The sequence below is a fragment of the Macrobrachium rosenbergii genome, chromosome 54, assembly GCF_040412425.1.
Source record: "Macrobrachium rosenbergii isolate ZJJX-2024 chromosome 54, ASM4041242v1, whole genome shotgun sequence".
Classification (NCBI taxonomy): domain Eukaryota; kingdom Metazoa; phylum Arthropoda; class Malacostraca; order Decapoda; family Palaemonidae; genus Macrobrachium; species Macrobrachium rosenbergii.
Window position 1 is genome coordinate 44,143,268 of NC_089794.1, and position 21,014 is coordinate 44,164,281.

At 42.5% G+C, this 21,014-nt stretch overlaps 2 pseudogenes; both read left to right on the forward strand.

The window, feature by feature from the left end:
* The window catches only part of LOC136835047 (peptide chain release factor 1-like, mitochondrial), a 258,457-nt pseudogene that overhangs the window by 25,344 nt on the left and 212,099 nt on the right, over window positions 1-21,014 (forward strand).
* Window positions 1-21,014, forward strand: part of LOC136834658 (peptide chain release factor 1-like, mitochondrial) — an 82,431-nt pseudogene that overhangs the window by 16,344 nt on the left and 45,073 nt on the right.

The window sequence follows — 21,014 nt, forward strand, 5'->3', positions numbered from 1 at the left end:
TGTAGTTCACCCTTTTCCATACACGACTCCATCTAGTGGAGCTCGCTCTGGGGTAGTAGTAACTCCAGCATTTCATTTAGCTTTCTCTGGTATCTAGCAACGGAATTACCTAGAAATAAGTGCTGAATGGACTATTTCACCGGGTGACACGGGCCCCTCTCCAGAAATAGATTTTTCCTTTGTCAAAATCCTTTTATACTTTGGCATAGGAGATTCTTTGGAAACAGCCTCTCAGTTTATTCAGACAGAAAAAGCATATAGTTTTATGCCTAATGAATTCTGAGACTTTCTTCAGAAATATGATTCAAACATGGAGTGGATCATAACATGTATTATTGGAAATGTTGTGTTTAATTTTTTCTTAAAAAAACTTTTACAATAAATTTTAGTAAATTTTCTTATTTATAAAATATACTTTGAAAAACTTTTGGTGAAGTATATTGGTATCTTTTATACATACACACACAAACACATGCAAACATTTCTTTTATTCCTATTTTGGCGATGATTTGTTTGACGGTGAATATGTTTAACTGTGAATTGTTGACAGTGAACTGTTTGTGGTAAATTTTACTTAACTCACAGGTACATACATTATATACATACAATACAGTACAATATCTTGTGAAGTCTTTTGTTTGAAGTTACTGAACAGTAGTAGTTACTTGCTCATGATTATGTAATTTCAGTAAGTTCTTGAATGATAGTTTTTACTAGGTAAAGTGTCATATTTTTTATTGTTTGTGTTTAAAATAGTGTACTCTTGGTATAAAAAAATTTTGTGTATCTGTGAATCCTGTACAACTTTTTAAGTTAGTGTATATTTTCATAGGCTAACCAGGGTTACAGTAGGATTTTTGGGTAGCCTAGAGGGAGCATAGCCTAGGCAGGTTTGGCAACTGTTCCTTTTTCTGCACTTTGGATGTAGTGGCACCACTCTTGGATGTATTTGTGTGAATGATCAAAGGTTTACTTATATATTTTGCACACCAAACTAACATTTTCCCACACTGAGTTTCTACTCAACATGGAAATGGACAATACAGTACTGTACTAAGCTTAAGGCAGAGTCATCAGGAATGATAGGTATAGAAGGATGCCAGTTGTTCTTACATTGTGACTTTTGTATGCATTTGTCTTGTAAATGAATTGCTTCTATTTATGAATAAAGTAATTTTTTGTATATATTAGGATTTATATAACAAGTGTACTTTATTATTGACAACGTCTTTATGCATGTGTTATTCATTGTTCCTTAAGACCTACAGTACTACAGGTATAAATTGATAATTCATTCTTTAAGAAGAGAAACAAAATGTTTATATTAACATGCAGTTAAAAAATTTGCCCTGCACATACCTTTCAAAATTAGCTGCTTTCATTAGGTGTACAAATAAGAGAATTAATTATTTTGTTCTATAACTATATTAAAACTTAGCAATAATTTCATGACAAGTTCATTCATATGAAAGAGACGAGGTAGAACAGCTGAAACTTACCCAAAGGTGATTATAGAAAAACATACTCTTTGTTGGGATTCATAATATTGAGATTTGTTTACTTATATAAGCATAGATATAGAAGAATTGCATTTTTATTTTTCCAGACTCAAACATATCCAGTAAGTAAAAATCCTATAAGTTGAAGTCCATTAAATTGAAGTGATTTTGTAGGTAGATTTTGCTAGACCTCTATCATATGTACTATAATGTACATATATGGATTTTTAATGGCCACAGTTACTTCATAATTTCCCAATGTCCGTCTTTATTTTTTATATATACTTTTCACTACAAGCCTTGAATCTGAGTGAGAAATAAAGGAGCTTTCCTTTCCTTGGTAGGATTTAAACCAGTGCACTTGAGGTTACAGTAAAGTAACAGGAACATACTATGCTACAAAGATGAATACAGTATAAATGAGTTTCATTTCACACACACGTCATATCATAGTGTTTTAGCAGTTAATGCATTGTAGGTAGAAATGTATTAAATGTACTGGTCATGTGTGATGATTGGAGGCCCACTTTGGAATAGACAGCTTCTTCATTTATCCAGACTCAGATTTAAGACTTGCACAGGTAAGCATATCCAAGAACTGTTAGGAAATCAAGAATTTAGAAATAATTTTTGAAATTGAAAATGCATGGATACAGTATCTGGTAAAAGGACTTTTCTGAGTCCAGTCCCGTGTCAGCCGGTGAAATTCCATTACAGCACGAATTTCTAGGTATAACCTTGCTAGATATACCAGAGAAAAAGAGCTTTCAGGAAAGCTGGGGTTACTACCCCCAGTCGAGCGTCTTCTAGGAAGGCGTCGGTATAAGAAGGGGTGAGTGAATTACCACTACCACGGAAACCTACTGAAAGATCTCCTTATCAAAATCCCCGGAACAGAGCGGTGAGCCGTTACAGCCCCCACACCAAACACCCGCCAGGACGGCGACACCAGCGCCACCTACCACATTCCATTTTCTAGCACGTGAAATCGCTGTTTCTTTTGTGTGCTCATCTTCATTATTTTGGATTTTTCTGCTTTCTGCGATGGCGTCGAGCAGCTTTACCATTTCCAAGTTAAGTACCATCTTCTTGTGGGGTTTTGTTCTATTTTTTGGCTGTTATGGTCTCGTATTTTCATAAATATTGAGATCTTATTATGACGCCCAAGCGCCCCCAGCCAGCCATGTCGACATGCAGGCGTCTCCTTCTGTTCTTTTCAGTTGGAGTTGTCTCCTTGTCGTTATAGATATATTTTTGCCCCCTTGGTTCCCTTCCTGGTGGTTCCTTCATGTGGCTTTTTTTTATGAATTACGTTCATTGGCCTACTGGCCTTTGTGGGAGTGATGCCCCGCCTAGGTACCCCTCCAGGTTGGGTTCCTATTTTTTTTGGTCTTACTAGGCTAATTGTTTTTTGATTGAAGATGGTGCTCTCTTGTAGTTTTATTTTTATTTTTATTGTTTTATTATTTTATTGAGTGGTTTACCTCGGGTGCTGGCGGCAGCCTCAGATCTAACCGCTTCCCCGTGGTAGGCTACGCTCTCTGTTGAGCACATTTTAGTTTTTATGAGTGATGGTTATCTTGTGGAGTAGGCTTGTTTGCTTCCATCCCCTTGCCCTGGGTGGGGAGTTCAGGTTGAGGGAGTTTTGTTGCTGTTTTCCTCCGGGATCGTTTTTCGGTGGGCAGAGTGAGCCCCTTAGTTCTCTTCCTCCATTTGGGGGGAATCGAGTTCTTGGGATGTGTTTCCTCTAGGCTAGTCGCCCCCTTGCCCGCCATTCTCGATCCCGGCTGGTTCTCGGCACAAAATTTCTCTCCCTGTTGCTTCCTCCTCCCTTTTGCCCTCCTTTTCCTAGCCTATACTAAGGTTAGGTCCATATTAGGCTTCGCCTAGGTAGGAGTCGGGCTTCGGGTTGGTTGCTTCCCAGTCATAGGCCCCTCCAAGATTCATTGTCTGGGAGGTATGGTGCAGTTGAGCGGGTGAGCTTCTCCCTTGTCTCCTGTTCCTTCCTGGTAGCCTACTCCTCCTCCTTCCCCTCCCCCTCCTCCCCTCCAGCCTTGCTCTACTCGTGCGGGTGACGCTAGATGGCGTTTTCTCCGAGTTCGGGACTTCTCCTGTTGGTTGAGGGATTCGCTCCTCCCATATCGTCCCTAGCATCGCTGTATTGGGGTTGGTGGTTTGTTTACTCGAACGTGTTCGAGTCACTCTACCTATTCGTCTCCCGTCGGGTTACGTTGATACGGTAATATATATTGCTTCAGCCTATGTTATGAACATACGAGCATTTTACCCGTCTTGTTTCTCCGGCGGGAAGTAAGGGTAAGAAGGTTTTTCATTATAGGGAGCGGATCCCTCCGTCTCTTGAGTTCTTACCATCACTTGTTACTATTTTTTTTATTTTTAGATAAGTCTGTTATCTACAGGAGTACTCTCCTTTATTCATTATATATATACGTGAGTCCGGTCCTATACCAGGGGTCTCCGCCGTTATTTTACTGGCAGCCCTTATGGTTAGTTCCTGGTCTCTCTTTTCTTCATTCCCGAGTACTCCGGGTCTGAAATCTTTACCTTCCACTCTGTGTAATTTAGAGCTTATTGGCCCAGTTTATGATAGGGAGTTCTTCTCCGCCGGAGTATTCCGGTTGCAGTTGAGTTTCCCGGCCTCGCCAGCTTTAGTTTGCTTAGGTGGGAGGTTCATGTACTTTTCTACTTACAGACTGTTCGCTGTGAGGAGCCGGGTGCACCGCCTCCCTCCAACAACCCTTACGGTCACGTAGGTTGCCGGACCCACGCTGGTTGTGCGGTCCGCCTGGATGACCTGGTTGTTTGGCACCCTGATGGTTGTGAGGTTTGCTTCGCTCTCTGCACAACCATCCAGGATGAGTTGGTAAGTGACAGTCTTTACATTACTCCTGCTTTATGCTCCTCATATCGTATATTATATATTGTTTATGAGGTTCCCGGAATGGTTTTCGTCCTTAGCTAATTGTTGGTTTTCTTACAGGCGGACGAAGCTTCCAAGAAGTCTGCCTTTGAATCCCTCCGGCCTGGGTGGCTGGGTTTGGAAGGAACGTTCCGTCGGGAAGCCCCACGTCCTCGACGCGCAGGTTGAGGGACTTGCTCTACCCGCGCACGGGTGGCGCCGCAGTGCCTGAAGACCTTGCCACCCCTATCATCCAGCAGATCCGGGATGAGACCCAGCCACCCCAAGCGGATATCCTCTACGCTGAGGTCTCGGAGGATGTTGCCGCCATTAATCTTAACCTGGAACCAATGAATATAGAGCAGGACCAGGTGGTAAGTGGTGAGGTAAGTGAGGTTGTTGGGGCGGGCCCCTTTATTTGACTCCCCTGCTTCATCCATTTCTTCTTTTGCAGGTTTTGTGAAGTCTTCCTCCTTGGGTGATAGAGCTCCGTCTGCTATCCCCAAGTTGAAGTTGAAGACTTCATGGAAGGCGAAGGGCTATAAGTCCTCGACTTCCAAGAAGGCATTGCCCTTCCCCGTCGAAGGCTAAGGTCTCAGGACCTGTAGCCTCCGGGAGCAAGTCTGGTTCCTCCAGCAAAGGCGCGAGTAAGAGGGCTGCAAAACCAAGCCCTCCTCGCCAGCCTGCTTTTGACGCAGAGGCCTTTGCCAATCAGCTTTTAAGCGTTTTACAGAGGACCTGGATTCGAGATTTACAAAATCTCTGAGAAGTTGGCCAGTCATGATAACATACTGGCGGGAATGGCTCACCCACCCCCAGCCGAACCACAGTATGTTATCCCCGACACTGCGGACCTCCTCCCCGTTGATGTCGGTAACCCTTGGCGTTTCGCTCTCCGGGCCATCCAACATGATGGCAAGCTGACACTTGATGGTCTTGGCACGAGACGGTTGGAGGAATTGGAGTTCTTCCCCCCCGATCTCCTGCCCCCTTACCCAGGCTTCGTGAGGCTTACGGAGGAAGCTTGGATTCGGTCAGACAAGGTTCCTAGGGAGACTGTCATCGTCCCTAGGGACCAAGCTCAGTCGGCTCTCCTGCGCACTCTGACGGAGTGGCAGGCAGACAACACGAAGTTGACTCCTTTCAAGGGCAACTTTACCATGTTCGCCCTGGGAGACAACCTACCCACCCCTTGCTTGGACAAAGTCGCTCTGGCTACGGCCCGAGCGTGCTTCGATGGTAATCCGTTACCACAGCTAAGGGAGACAGACCCTACTTCCCTGGTATTCCCAGGAAGTAATGAGTTCTGGTCAGACGCCCCGTCCACTTTCACGGTCGGGAAGCTGGACCCCTTCTGCGCTTCCACGCAATTCAGCGAGCAGCTCCCCAAGCTGCCGGAAGCTCTTTTGAAAGCGGAGTTTGATGCTCGGGTTAAGTTAGCCCGGTCGTTGAACTCTGTATGCCTTACTGAAGCTACTGCCGTCTCCTGCTCGGACGAGCCTTTCTTTCAGGTTTTGGCTAAATCCTTGTTAGCAGGCTTCCAGTCTGACCTATTTGAATTTATCATGGCCAGACTGGAATGCAGGAAGTTCATCTTTGCCGATGCCACTATCCGCCACGAGCCTAACAAGCTCGTGAAAAGCTCGATCTGGGGACCTAACCTCTTCCCTGAAGAGGAGGTCACGAATGTTATGGCCGAGGCTACACGGGCCAACCAGAGTCTTCGCGCTCGCTGGGGCATTTCTGCCTATAAGCGTAAGACCCCAGAATCTGGCCGCCCCCAACGAGAGGAGGCAAAACGGTTCAGGAGGCATAAGAGGCCCCACCATCAGGCGGTAGTCCAAGCCGTCCCGGTCTCGGCAGTGGCACAGCCTTCCACCTCTAAGGCTCACCCCAACAATATGTGCTGGTCCAACCAGCTGCACCCTCCTATGTGGCTCACCAGCATACAACCCCACATATGAGGGCCGTGGTTTTTTCACGGCCTTAATAGGGTTGCAAGGGGAGGAAGAGGCAAAGCCCCTCACAGAGGGAAGCCCAACACCACCCCAAGGGGAAGACCTGGACGTGGTAGGGGAATAAACCCGCTCCCTCCCACTGAGAGAACACAGGTAGGTGGTCGCCTGTTTTGGTTCAGGGACCAATGGACCTTCAGCCCTTGGGCACACAGCATTGTGTCCAAAGGGTCTAGGATGGAGCTGGATCAAAAACCCTCCTCCTCTAACCAGGTTTTACCAGCCACCCACATCAATCCTAAAGGATTATGTGACAGAATTGCTCAACAAACGAGCAATAAAGAAAGTAAGGCACCTAAAGTTTCAAGGCAGGTTATTCACTGTTCCCAAAAAGACTCCGATCAGCAAAGAGTGATCCTGGATCTGTCGCGTCTAAATCTCTACATAAAATGCGACAAATTTCGTGATGCTTACGGTAGCTCAGGCACGGACTCTACTTCCGCGTGGAGCCGTCACCACCTCTATCGATCTTTCAGACGCTTATTATCACGTCCTGGTTGCGCGGAACTTCTCTCAGTTCCTCGGTTTCAGACTCGGGAATCAAGCCTACTCCTTCAGGGTCATGCCCTTCGGTCTGAACATTGCGCCTAGGATATTCACAAAGCTGGCGGACACGGTAGTACAGCAACTCCGGTCTCAAGGGATATCCCTAGCAGCATATTTGGACGATTGGATAATTTGGGCACCAACAGTTCTGGAGTGTCAGAAAGCCACGTCCATAGTCATCAGTTTCCTGGAGTCGTTAGGTTTCCAACTGAACAGAGAGAAGTCCCGCCTGACTCGGAGTCCCGGTTTCAGTGGTTGGGTCTCCAGTGGGATCTGTCATCTCACACGCTGTTATTCTCCCGCCTCCCAAGAGGAAAGAGATAGCATCTCTCACCAGGAGATTCCTCAAAATCCATCAGCATCCCGCCGGTCCCAAGAAAGGGTCCTTGGATCTCTTCAGTTTGCCTCAGTGACAAACCTGCTCTTAAAAGCAAAAGTTAAAAGACATAAACAGAGTGTGGCGGAGTCGAGCCAATGTCAAGCTCAGAGACAAGGTCTCTCTATCCCTCAAATCTTAAAGACAAGGTTGCGGCCTTGGGCCACAGTCAGAGGCCTGTCCAAAACAGTTCCGCTTCAATTTCCCCTCCGGCACTAGTAGTTCACACAGACGCTTCCCTTAAGCGGCTGGGGGATATTCACCAAAACAAAAGTACAAGGAACGTGGTCCACAATGTTTCAGCAGTTCCATATAAACACCCTGGAAGCTATGGCGGTATTTCTAACTCTGAAGAAAATCCGCCCCCCCAACCGGATTCATATCAGGCTGGTATTGGACAGCGCAGTGGTAGTTCATTGCATCAACAGGGGCGGCTCCAAATCAGGTCGAGTAAACCAAGTAATGGTTGCTATCTTCTCCCTGGCGAACAAGCACGGCTGGCACCTGTCAGCCACCCACCTAGCGGGGCACGGAACGTGGTGGCGGATTCCCTGTCCAGGAATACTCCGTTGGAGACGGAGTGGTCCCTGGACGCGGAATCTTTCAAATGGATTTGCCGGGTTCCGGCCTCCAAGTGGATCTGTTCGCAACAGAGAGCAACTTCAAGCTCCCCTGTTATGTGGCCCCCAACCTGGACCCTCAGGCGTTCGCCATAGACGCAATGACAGTAGATTGGAACGGTTGGGAGAAGATTTATCTTTTCCCTCCAATAAATTTACTGCTGAAAGTTTTACACAAACTCAGGACATTCAAAGGTCAATTAGCCCTAGTAGCCCCTATTGGCCGAAGAGCAATTGGTTCCCTCTTCTTCAGGAACTGGGATTACGGAGTCTTCGGATTCCCAAGCCCATTCTGACTCAGACAGTACAAACCAAGACTGTGTCAGCTTCCTCAAGAATTCAGAATGCCCTAGTTTTATGGACTTTATAAAATTCGCAGCTCAAAAGGAGCAAACATTGACCCTGTCAACACTCTGTTTTTAGAATCAGATAAAAGAGATTCTACTATTAGACAGTATGACTCAGCAGTCAAAAAATTAGCCTCCTTCCTAAAAGCATCTGAAGCCAAAATCATGACAGCTAATTTAGGAGTTTCCTTCTTTAGATCATTGTTTGAGAAAGGCCTTGCTCCGGCCACTATTACCACAATCAAGTCAGCATTAAAGAAAGTATTTCTTTACGGCTTTAAAATTGACCTTACAGATTCCTATTTTTCATCTATCCCCAGAGCATGCGCTCGTCTGAGACCAGTATCACGCCCACAGTCTGTTACGTGGTTTCTCAATGACGTCCTCAAGTTAGCATCTGAGATGGATAACTTTCATTGCTCTTATCAGGATCTGTTAAGGAAGACTTTATTTTTGATTAGCTTGGCTTCAGGTGCTAGAATCTCAGAACTGTCGGCTCTCACTAGAGGTGATAATTTTGTGAACTTCCTCCCGTCTGGAGAGGTCCTCCTTTCCCCTGACCCTAGATTTTTAGCTAAGAACGAAGACCCACAGGACAGGTGGTCTCCTTGGAAGGTGGTGCCCTTCCTCAAGACCAGTCTTTATGTCCAGTTTATACACTTAAATCTTACCTTTTAAGAACTCCACAGAGTAAGTCGGGTCCTCTTTTTATCAGGGAGAAAGGTGGTACTCTTTCACTAAATGCTATAAGACAACAAATTTTATATTTCATTAAACAGGCCAACCCAGATTCAGTTCCTAAGGTTCATGATATTCGAGCAGTTGCTACTTCCATTAATTACTTTCATAATATGGACTTTTCAGAGTTATCTAAATTTACGGGTTGGAAATCACCTCTAGTGTTTAAACGCCACTATTTAAAAATCGCTCAAGCCCTGAAATTTTCTACCATAGCTGTGGGAAGTGTCATCTCCCACCTTAATTAATCATATCCTTGTCCTTTCTTTCCCCCCGCCCGCCTGCCTCATTTACTTTTCTGCTTATTCTCCTGGTTGATTATGCCTCACTGCCTGGCTCCTCATATTGATGTTTCTTGTACCTGTTGATGGAAAAAGTGTAATCTGACATGCCATGATTGTTTTTCTTGTGGGGTACTGGACAGTTTTTATTTGGCTCCACGTACCCCAGATATATATGTATATATTAATGCTCATTGATTTTGTCTCTTACGTGTTTAGCCTAAGTTTACGTGTATAGTATTAAGGTTATATTTGCAGTTATTTTGTGCTCTTTTCATGTTTCATTTGCTTTAAGTAATTTTAAGTTTTTGGGGCTTTTTCTCCGTGTGCCGGGGACCTGCCCATGTTTCATAGTATTAAGTTTTTAATGTGCCTTAGATTTAATATGCCTTAGTCTTAGTGTTCTTGCTACATGGAAGAGATTGCTTAATTAAAATTATTTTGTAAAATTTTGCCTTTTCTTCAGATTACCCTTTTTTCCTGGTAGTTGCAGCCTTGGCATGATTCTCTATCACGATTTCACCGGCTGACACGGGACTGGACTCAGAAAAGGGATTTTGACAAAGGAAAAATCTATTTCTGAGGAAGGTCCCGTGTCACCCGGTGACCCTCCCTGAATTACCTAGTACTCTCCCCCTCTTGCACATGCCAAGTCTGGGGTTAGTGCTAGCATGGAATGAGGTAGGTGGCGCTGGTGTCGCTGGTCCTGGCGGGTGTTTGGTGTGGGGCTGTAACGGCTCACCGCTCTGTTCGGGGTTTTGATAGGAGAGATCTTTCGAGTAGGTTTCCGTGGTAGTGGTAATTCACTCACCCTTTTCTATACCGACGCCTTTCCTAGAAGACTCGACTGGGGTAGTAACCCAGCTTTCCTGAAAGCTCTTTTTCTCTGGTATATCTAGCAAGGTTATACCTAGAAATTGTGTTGTAATGGAATTTCACCGGGTGACACGGGACCTTCCTCAGAAATAGATTTTTCCTTTGTCAAAATCCCTTAATTGCTTAGGTAACTATTGCACAGTGAAAGGATATGTACTTAATAAGATTATTTTATATAATGTATTTTGGTTTAATTTGCTCTTGTCTGTTCCACTTTCCATAATGGGGTTTTTAGGCTCTTATTATTTGATATTTTTCTCTACAAGATTAGGACTATGTTATTCAAGTACGTATTGTTTTCAGGATTAATCACTCATTTACTATAATGGGACTACCTTATCTCTAAATCTTTTGTTTATCAGTTATGCCTACTTTTAGTTACCATTATCTCTTATTATCTTATTAATGTTTGATGCCAGTTGAAATTAACAGCAAAGGGCTAAAAATATTTGATGTTAATGGAAGCTTCATGTCTCATATGATGTTTAGGAATTCTGCATTAAATTATCTTTGTTTCAACAGGTGGGCTTCGACATGGTTCAGCAAATATTAGCGGGAAAAAAAGTGTATATAGGCATCTAAAATATGAAGGCGGTATTCACAGAGTACAAAGAGTTCCAAAACAATAAAAAAAAGCAGGCCGTATTCATACATCCACAGTTTCAGTGGCTGTGATGCTTAATAGCCAACAGAAGTGAGTATTTATTCATGCATCGAACATTTCATAAAGCAAATATCTTAGTTGATAGTGCTGTAATATGCATTCAGGAACCTTGTAAGGTTACAGACTATCATACATGTTGTAAATTAGTTTACTGAGACAACTGAGTCAAATGAAGGGATTTTGACAAAGGAAAAATCTATTTCAGAGTGAAGGCCTGTGTCGCATTCAGTGAAATGTCACTCAGCGACACAGGACAAGCCCAGAAAATCAAAATGGTCAATACAGTATTAAGGAATTAGATGCTATGTATAATTTTATAATTACCATGTATTTTTTTCATATTTATTCCTCTTGTAAATTTTTTTCTATTGATTAATGTTTATTTGTGCATTATAAATTTTTTACTTGTGTTTCCAGGAAATTTTGATGGTTGTTAGTGAAGATGGAAATAAGTTGAGTAGTTCATAAGTCAGGGACAGTTTGTTACAAAAAAGTTTTAACTATTCTATGAATATCCTGTATTATATCAATTCTCATTGCTGATTAACTAAATTATTGTTTTATGTTTCCAAACATATTTCTGCCTATCCAGATAAAGAGTCTGTGAATTTTATTAGGCCAGTCGGCTTGTGATGGAAAAGCAGTTTCATCTATTCATACTTGATGATAGTTACTCTTGACAGATGCTCTGATTTAAAAAAGAAAGAATCAACATGACAGCCAAGTGTCACTGTAAGTGACTGGAGATCTCTTTGCTGGTCATCATTCTTCTTACTGTGTTTACACATCTGTTCTGCCTGCCTAGAATCTTCCCCAGCAGAAGGGACCACTTTCCCCACTATTACTATAGGGATCAAGGATTAAGCAACCACCGATTCCTAAATTCTGCAATTAGGCTTAAAGATTAATGATGTTATTAAAGCTTTTATCTCATGAGCATTCGTTTTAACTTGTGAAGCATTTGCCATCCATCACAGTTTCCTAAACACAAATAATTACTGTCCTGAGCCAATTAGAGGTGGTGTGACTTGTGAGAGGTCTTGTTCTTCATCCCACGGATAATAAGTCAAGCTATGCCTTCTCTAAAGACCCTGATTCTTTAAAGGTATAACTGAAAGGTTGTAGGTGAAGGAAGATTATTATTATTGCTGTTCCAAGAATGATTTTAACCCTTTCCTGCCCAATTGACGGCATATTACGCAATAACCCCCTACCCCCCTTCCTGTCTGACTGACGTAATTATACGTAAAATTTACCGACATTTTTCGTACGTGTGGTAGGGGTAAATTTTTTTATTTTCGTACAGTTGGTGGTTTCCATAGGCTAAAGCATACCTTGGATATATGTAACTTAGGCATCGATACGCCAGGCAAGCAGTCCCTATACTGCGCATGCGCAATTCCTGGCATAGTAAATTTCCCACAATGAAATCAGCTGATCCTACCCACGTTTTCTCTCAGTATTTTTACATTTTTTTTTATAAAATGTAGGATTACATTATTGAAACACTCTTTTGGTATCCTCTATTTTCTATAAATTTTTAGTTCCTCTACTGTGCATCCTGCAAATCCATGGCGTAGTAAAATTCTCACAATGACATCAGCTGATCGCACCCACGCAGGCCTGGCAGGCCACACTTCTGTCAGAGACCATGCGCAATTAAGGCTGGTAAACACGTGTGGCTGTTTACATAAAACATGACAATCGAGAACAGTTTCCAACATGCTTTCAGCAATATTTTTATGTAAAACTAGCGGAAATTTGTTAGTGCATCACATAGAGATGAATGGATTTTAGGCAGGGCTCTGAATCTCATTTTTCATTATCATATATATCGATATTTAGTGGTTTTTGTTGGCTTTCTCATAAAAATAATTCATTCACCCAACTGTTATAGCTTTTGAGCTAGAATTTAACGATAATGTTGACAACGGTAACATTTTTTTTTCGTTTCGAACAGCTTATAACGTCAAAATGAAACATTGCTCTTACCAAAGCCATTTTTCTTGACTCTCACTTTATTCCTCAACCTTTCCTCTACATTTTTGTATATTTACAAAGTGATCTATGAAAAAATCCTGAAAGAGCTCTTCAAAAAAATGTCTAGCGATAATTTCAAAGGATAATTTATTTTATTGCGCTCTGTTTTTACCCACTTTTCTATCAATTTTTCACCAACTGGGCTGATTCGTTTTTCATTATTTTATATGTCGATATTTAGAGAATTTTCTTGGCTTTTCATAAAAAATAATTCATTTTTAACTGTTATAGTTTTGAGCTACGAACAATAATGTTGACAACGGTAACTTTTTTTAAAAAGATCAATTTATAACGTCAAATGAAACTGTTCCAGCCGTTACCAAAGCCTGCATTTTTTCTTGACTTTCCTTTATTCTTCAACTTTTCCTCTACTTTTTCGTATATTTACAAAGTAATTTCTATGAAAAATAACTTGAGATAGGACTCTTCAAAAAAAAAAATTTCTAGCGATAATTCTCACCAACGGGCAGAGCGGTCTGTTTCTCATATCCTTTTCTATCAATTTTTTTCACCAACTGGACTTATTCGTTTTCCATTTTTTGTATGTCAATATTTAGGGAATTTTATTGGCTTTCTCATAAAAATTATTCATTCACTAACTGTTATAGTTTTTGAGCTATTGAACGATAATGTTGACAACGGTAACATTTTTTTCGTTTCAATCAAATTATAACGTCAAAATGAAACTGTTGCCTCTACCAAAGCCATTTTTCTTGACTCTCACTTTATTCTACATCTTTTCCTCTACATTTTCATATAGATTTACAAAGTAATTTCTAATGAAAAATAACCGAGATAGGGCTCTTCAAAAAAACTTTTTCTAGGGTCCAAGTAACCACACACTGGGCAAATCGGTCTGTTTCTTACCCCTTTTCTATAAATTGTTTCACCAACTGGACTTATTCGTTTTTCATTGTTTTATATATCAATATTTAGAGAATTTTATTGGCTTTCTCATAAAAATAATGCATTCGCCTAACTGTTATAGCTTTTTGAGCTAACTGAATCCGATAGTGTGTATTGACTACGGTAACATTTTTTTTTCGTTTCAATCAATTTATAACGTCAAAATGAAACTTTTGACCTGTTACCAAACCCATTTTTCTTGGCTCTCACTTTATTCTACATCTTTTCCTCTACATTTTCGTATATTTACAAAGTAATTTCTATGAAAATAACCGAGATAGGCAACTCTTCAAAAAAACTTTTTCTAGCACATAATTTCAGTCCACCATGCCGGGCAAATCGCTCTGTTTCTTACCCTAGAAAAATAAATTTTTCACCAACTGGACATTTATCCTGTTTTTCATTGTTTTATATATCAATATTTAGAGAATTTTGTTAGCTTTCTCATAAAGAATAATCCATTTTTAACTGTTATAGCTTTTGAGCTACAAACGATAATGTTGACAACGGTAACATTTTTTCGTTTCAATCAATTTATAACGTCAAAATGAAACTGTTGCTTGTTACCTGAAAAGCCATTTTTCTTGACTTTCACATTATTCTTCAACGTTTCCTCTACATTTTCGTATATTTACAAAGTAATTTCTATGAAAATAACCGAGATAGGGCTCTTCAAAAAATCTTTTTCTCTGATAATTCTCAATAATATGTGGCAGAGCGCTCTGTTTCTTTGCCCTTTTTCTATCAATTTTTTCACCAACTGGACTTATTTGTTTTCCATTCTTTTTATATGTCGATATTTAGAGAATTTTATTGGCTTTCTCATAAAAAATAATTCATCTGATGCCTGACATTCATATTTTCACCTTTAGGTTACTGAACAGATAAAATATGAAAATAAGTAAAGATTTTTTTTTTTTTTCGTGAAATAGTTCACATTTTTTTGTATTTAGAGGGCTGGGACTCTTATTCTGACTATTCCACCATAAAATATAAACATTTAGAAAAAAGGACAGCAAAATGAACGTTGTTGGCATAAAATTTCTATTTTTGCTGAATTTTCGAAATAATTATTTTTTCTGACTGTCAGCTGCTCCCAGACACATGGAAGCTCATGTGCCCTCAGTGATGTGATAACTATGCAGATATGAAAGGGTTAAAACTAAAGAATGGCAAAAGGCACTATAGAACAATCACTGGTTGGACAATTTTAAGATTTTTAATAAAGTCAGCCTAAAAAAAGCAGGCGAACAGAGTTCCAGGCTTTGGTAAACAAGGATACATTTTTAAGAGCCAAGAAGAGAAAGACTAAAACTGAAAACTAAGTAAGGAGGCTCATTCTGAAAGTTGATAAGGAGTTCATCTTAAACTTTTCAGGACAAAGAGAAAGGATGCATCTTTGAGACTAATAGATTTTTTAACAAGCCTGTTTCCTGAAATATTGTTGCAGACGTTGATAGATCTGTCCGGCAGAATAATCCATCCCTTGAGTCATAAAATCCTGGCAAAAGGCATACATGTAACTCTTGATACTAATAAGCCCTTGTCTACCCTTAAAGATAACCAGAAATTTTTATTTTGGGATGAGAGGCCTAGACCAGATTAATGTTCCTTCCATGGCACAAACTTCAAACAATTTTCCTCTTTGACTGGTACATTTGCGCTGTGGAGTCATGGTGTAGCAGTTACCTTGGCTGCCCTCTCTCTTTCTGAGATGTTGCTGGTTAACCTTTAGGTGTGAAGGTCCAGCATGCCTAGGTTCAGGTTTTTAACTTATGGAAATAAGTTGTCCTAAAAGGGTCACCAGCTGGGTAATTTCCGGGGTCTGTCCACTCCTTTTTCAGCCAGAGTAGGGCTATGATATTCTTTATTTCTGCAAGAGGAGAGAATGCTTAAGCCTCCACATTGTTCCATGGATACATGAATGTTGTTTTTCCAGGTTGTTGTGGTTGGTTGTTTTAGTATAGTAATTAAGAATTTGTAACAATTGCCACTGAAGCCACTAGAAAGACAAACTACAATACTATGGTTTATATGAGTGAAATGCATAATTTAGCTCAATGGCGTGCATCATTGCCTTGAAAGTTTTTTGTGTTGATACAACTAAGTAGTTAATATTGAAATTTTAGGCATCATGTACTTTAGCTACAGATTTAAAAACTATTTTGTAGCAAATTACACTTATATATACTTACATTTTTGTTTTTCAGATTGATATACAGATTTCACCTAAAGATTTGAAAAGATAAAACTAAGATTTTCACAAGTGGTGCAGGTGGACATGCATGTTAATACTACGGATAGTGCTGTTAGAATTTCACATAGTCCTTCTGGTGATTACAGTGTGTTATGGGTTAAAGCGACAATGGTTGAAGTAGTAAGAAACTCTCTGTGCAAAACAGCAATTGGCAAAGAATAATAAACGTACAGTAAAGTGCAGAATCTATTTATAATTAATATCAAGTGTTGAGGTATAACTTCAGTGATATTGTTTGATCAGTGTCCCATCAGGTGGCTGCTTTTCAGAATCTCACTAACTCTGGTTGTAATGATTCACCTTGTATCCCAGCTGTGTTTAACTATCCAGTAAATGCTGCAACACCTAATTAGAACTTCACCCTGAATCCTCCGGTAACAAAAAGCAGCTATTACCTGGTTTCTCTAAAAAAAATGTAAAATAGCATTTTCTGGGGGACCTGTGTCAGCCGGTGAAATATCCATTCAGCACATATTTCTAGGTAAATTCATTGCTAAATATACCAGAGAAAAGCTAAATGCAAAGCTGGGGTTACTACCCTCAGAGCGAGCTCCATAAAATGGAGTCGTGTATATGAAAGGGTGAGTTTGTCACTATCACAGGCCTCCGCCCTGTAGACATTCCCAATCTCAAAAGTCCCCGGAGCGAGGTGCCGACACAACGCCCACACCGCTCCCAGACTATCAACAAACCAGCCGCCATATCATTCAATTTATAGCATGCGCCGACCTTTTTGTGTTTTTTGTCTTGTGCGCTGTTTTGGCATTTTTTTTTCCTTGTGATGGCTTCCTTGCAGGATATGTCTTCTTCTAAGTTGAGTATCATCTCCTCTTTTTATTTTAGGCGGTTGAGGCTCCTTATTTTCCTCAAGTAATTAATAATTTGGGGTTTAAATATAACATCTCTCTCTCACGACCCTCTTGACCTTTGCTCCTGTCCTCATGTGACCTTCAGTCTGTTATTTACGGTCTTGGTGGGGCTTAGTTTCCCTTGATTTTTTATATGTTTTTATGTATGTTTGCATAATTTCATATTTACTTAATTTTATAATTAGTTCTTTTATTTTACCCCTTCCTTTGCCTTAATTTTGGTCCTTTTGTCTCTTAGGGAACTTATTTTCCTCTTGCCTTTGGGATTTTTATTCAGTCTTATTTAGTTTAATAATTTTGACCCTCACCTCCTCCAGCTCAAGGTATATTCTCTGAGATAGTACTGTTATGCCTTATAGTTTTATTATACTGTTAGCATACACGGATGATATAGATATTTATGGATTATTTTGGTACATTTTACATTTTTTCATAAGGGTCAGCCATTTTACCTTTGCGTTTCATATATTTGGGTTTGGTTCACCCTTCTACATGTGTATTTTTATAATTTAAATTATTTCTTTGTTATATGATATATTATTGCATGGTTAACTTTTACTACCTTAGTCAGATAGATCCCGTGTTCCTCTCCCAGGCTACCCTCCCTCCTTTGCTGGTCTGGGGTCGGTTAGGTTAGCCTAGGAAGTTAGGCTACTTTTTTGCGGCTCTTGCTCCCTTCCCTACGGAGGTAGGTTAGGTGTGTAGGAGGGTCTCATGTTCTGCACTTTTTCCGATGTTTCGTTTGGTTGGATGGGTGTTTTAGGCCTCGTTTTCCCCCTCTCCTATTTCTGGCCTTTCCGATTGGACCCTTGAGTCCTAGTAAGGTTAAGCTAGAATAGCGAGGGTATTCATATTCGTAGCCTACCCCTGTCCGAGCTGTCGATGTCGGGACAGCATCCCAGCTTCGTGAATTTTCACCCCTCTCCTACCACCCTCCCCCTCTCCTCCCTCCTCCATTACACCCTTGGCTTGTTTTCGTATGCATTGTTAACATGCCAAGGTTTGTGCGCCTGAGCCCTTCCCATTCCCTGTTTTAGCCTGCATTCCTTACCCCTTCCCTGCATTTGAGTGGTTCTCCCTAGTTCTCTCTACCCAGGGTTACTAATATCTGTTGATCGGCACCTGTAGAGAACTCGTCTGGTGTCTGGGGGTGCTTCCCACCCCTGGCCACCATTCTTTGATTACCATTTTTTTTTTCCTTTGGCCTTTAGAGGATTTCATTGTCTTCTCTCCTTCCGTGGTAGTCGTTCGTTCATGATCGGCTCCTCGGGAGGGGGAGTGGGCTTTCAGGCGTCCAGGGGTGCTCTCTCACTCTCTGGCCTATCTTCCAGGTCCCTCCATTGGCCTATCCCCCTCCTTTCCCTAGCGTCAGTGTGTGACGACTCACTTTGGGATCCCCCAGCCAGGGTAGTCGTTCTCTTGGACCGTCACCCGTGGAGAATTGTTATTTTGGTAGCCAGTTGAGTTTTCCACTTGACTGTCTTCTGTTTACATGTCAGCATGTCTAAGTTATTATCGTCCCTTGTTTGTTTCCCGTTCTATTCATTTAGAACATTTGACCTTTCTCTCTGGGTATCTATCTTGACTTTGGCCAGATCTTTTTATAATGTCTTCCGCTAGGTTGTCGGGCTTTCGTTACCCTCTTTTTCTTGATAACCACTCTGGTGGGTATGGGTATGGTCGGAGGGGTGCTCACCACGCCTCCTGAGGATCTGCGTCACTATACTTATGGTGTAACTTGACTTCCCTGGCGCCAAGTGGAAATCCTTTTATTTTATAAGCTGCAGCCAGTTAACCATTCATTTTGATTGTTTATTATTATTTAGTTTTTTGATTTATGTTCTCAGAGGGACTCTAGTTTCTCCGGACTAACTCCGCGGTCCCTTTTATTTAGCATGTATAAGATAGTTATACCTCAACCTTTCATGGGATTTTCCCGGCAGGGTCTGACCGACTTTTGCATGCTCCGTCAGTCTTTATTATCCTAAGACTTACTCCGCGCCCTACTCCGGCGTGCCTTATTAGCATACTCATGTACCCGTCCACTTACAGGTGGTGCGTTGTCAGGAGCAGGGGTGCACGGCGGTCCCTGCAACAGGCTTGTGGGCACGAGGTGTGCAGGTCCCACTCCGGCTGCGCAGTTCATGTCAGGGACCTGATCGCCTGGCACCCGGATGGATGTGTGTGCTACGCTCTGTATGAGCAGTGTTAGATGATTCGGTAAGCTGAGGGTTTCTGGTTCATAGTTCTTTCTTGAGTTTACGAATTTTGTGGATAATTTTACGGGAGTCTGGAGATCTTGTTAGTTGACATTCTCCTTCTTTCAGATTGACCGCAGCTCCCGTGACTCTTCGTTACTGACCCTCAAGACCTGGGTCAGCGGCTTTGGGAGGAACGTCCGGTCGGGGAAGCCCTATGTCCTCTCCCAAAAGAGATTTGTAGCATCCTCTACCCTGGCGCCTGGGTCTCAGCGTCGGTCCCGGAGGAAGTAGCCGCCCCCTTGATCGCTGGGATCCGGGAGATGACACAACCCTCCCAGGAAGAAGTGGCTGTTTATGGGAGGTTCTGGAGGAGGTTGCTGCCATGAACATCAACCTCGAACCGATGAGCGTAGACCTGGATCCACAAGCAGGTAAGGGGTTAAGTGAGGCAGATGATCTTCTATTTAGTTCTCCTTCTTCTTCTGCTTCTTCTTTCAGAGGGTTTGGGAAATCCTCTTACCTTATGGACGGTTCAAGGTCTACCGTCCCCTAAGGTTAAGTCGGGTGAGAACAAAGACCTTAACAAAGACCCTCAAAACCAAGAAGGTCCGCTGGGGCTCCTCGAAGATGTCACGGGCTCCTGGCCCCGTGCGTGTCACGAGCAAGGCCTCTTCCTCTGGGAAGGGAGCACGGTCTAAACAAAGCAAGGAGAGTCCCCCTCCTCCTTCCTTTGATGCTGAAGCTTTTGCCGAGCTTCTTATGCAGAAGTTAGACAAGAGGGTTGATGACAAACTGTCAGAACTCTTCCAAACTGTCTACCTCCAATGCATCTGTGCTGTCCCTAACACAGCAGGTAAAAACCCAGGAGAACTTGATCTCTGGGTTTATGCGCGTTCTGAGCGTTCCGCCGATCCTTGGCTGTTCCGGACGCTTCCGGTCTTCCTCCCTTTGATAAGGGAAACCCTGGCGCCTGGCTCTTCATGCTCCCCAGCATGAAGACACCCTTACCATAGAGGGTCTGGGCACCGCAGGTTGGAAGAACTAGAATTCTTCCTCCTGGTCTGCAGCCCTTACCCAGGTTACGCCAGACTTACAGAGGAGGCCTGGATTAGGTCCGACAAGGTCCCAAAGGAGACTGTCATCTTCCCGAGGATCAGGCACAGTCCACCCTGTTGCGCACGCTGACGGAGTGGCAGGCGGAGAACACAAAACTTACTCCAGCCAAGGGGCACGTCTCACGATGTTCTCTCTTTTGGGAGGCTATCCCCACCCCATGCACAACGAAGGTAGCCCTGCTCACCAGTCAGGCTTGCATGGAGGGCAAACCCTTCCTCAACTCCGGGAGACAGATCCCACCTCTCTGGTCTTTCCCGGAGATTCTGAGTTTTGGATGGGAGCCCAGCCACCTTCACAGTGACAAGACTTGACCTCGATTGCGCTTTCTGCCCTCTTCAGTGAGCAACTCCAAGATCCCGGATTCGCTCCTGAAGGCCGAAGCCAACACTAAGAGCAGGCTGAGCAGGTCCTTAAACTCTCTGACTCTGGCTGAGGCAACTGTCTGTTGTCTATAATGAGGACGCCCTGTTCCAGGTCCTGACTAAATCTCTCTAGCAGGTTTTCAACAGGACCTTCATGACTTTATCAAGGCTCGAATGAACTGCCGGAAACACATCTTCTCGGCAGCTTTATCCGGCATGAGCCCAATAGGCTCATGAAGAGCTCCATCTGGGGAGCTAATCTCTTCCCCCAGGAAGAGGTGGACGCAGATCCTAGCTGAAGGCTACCAGGGCTAATCAGAGTCCCCGCTCCCGCTGGGGTCTCCCCTTCAAACGGAAGCTGACAGAGTCTTGCCGGACCTC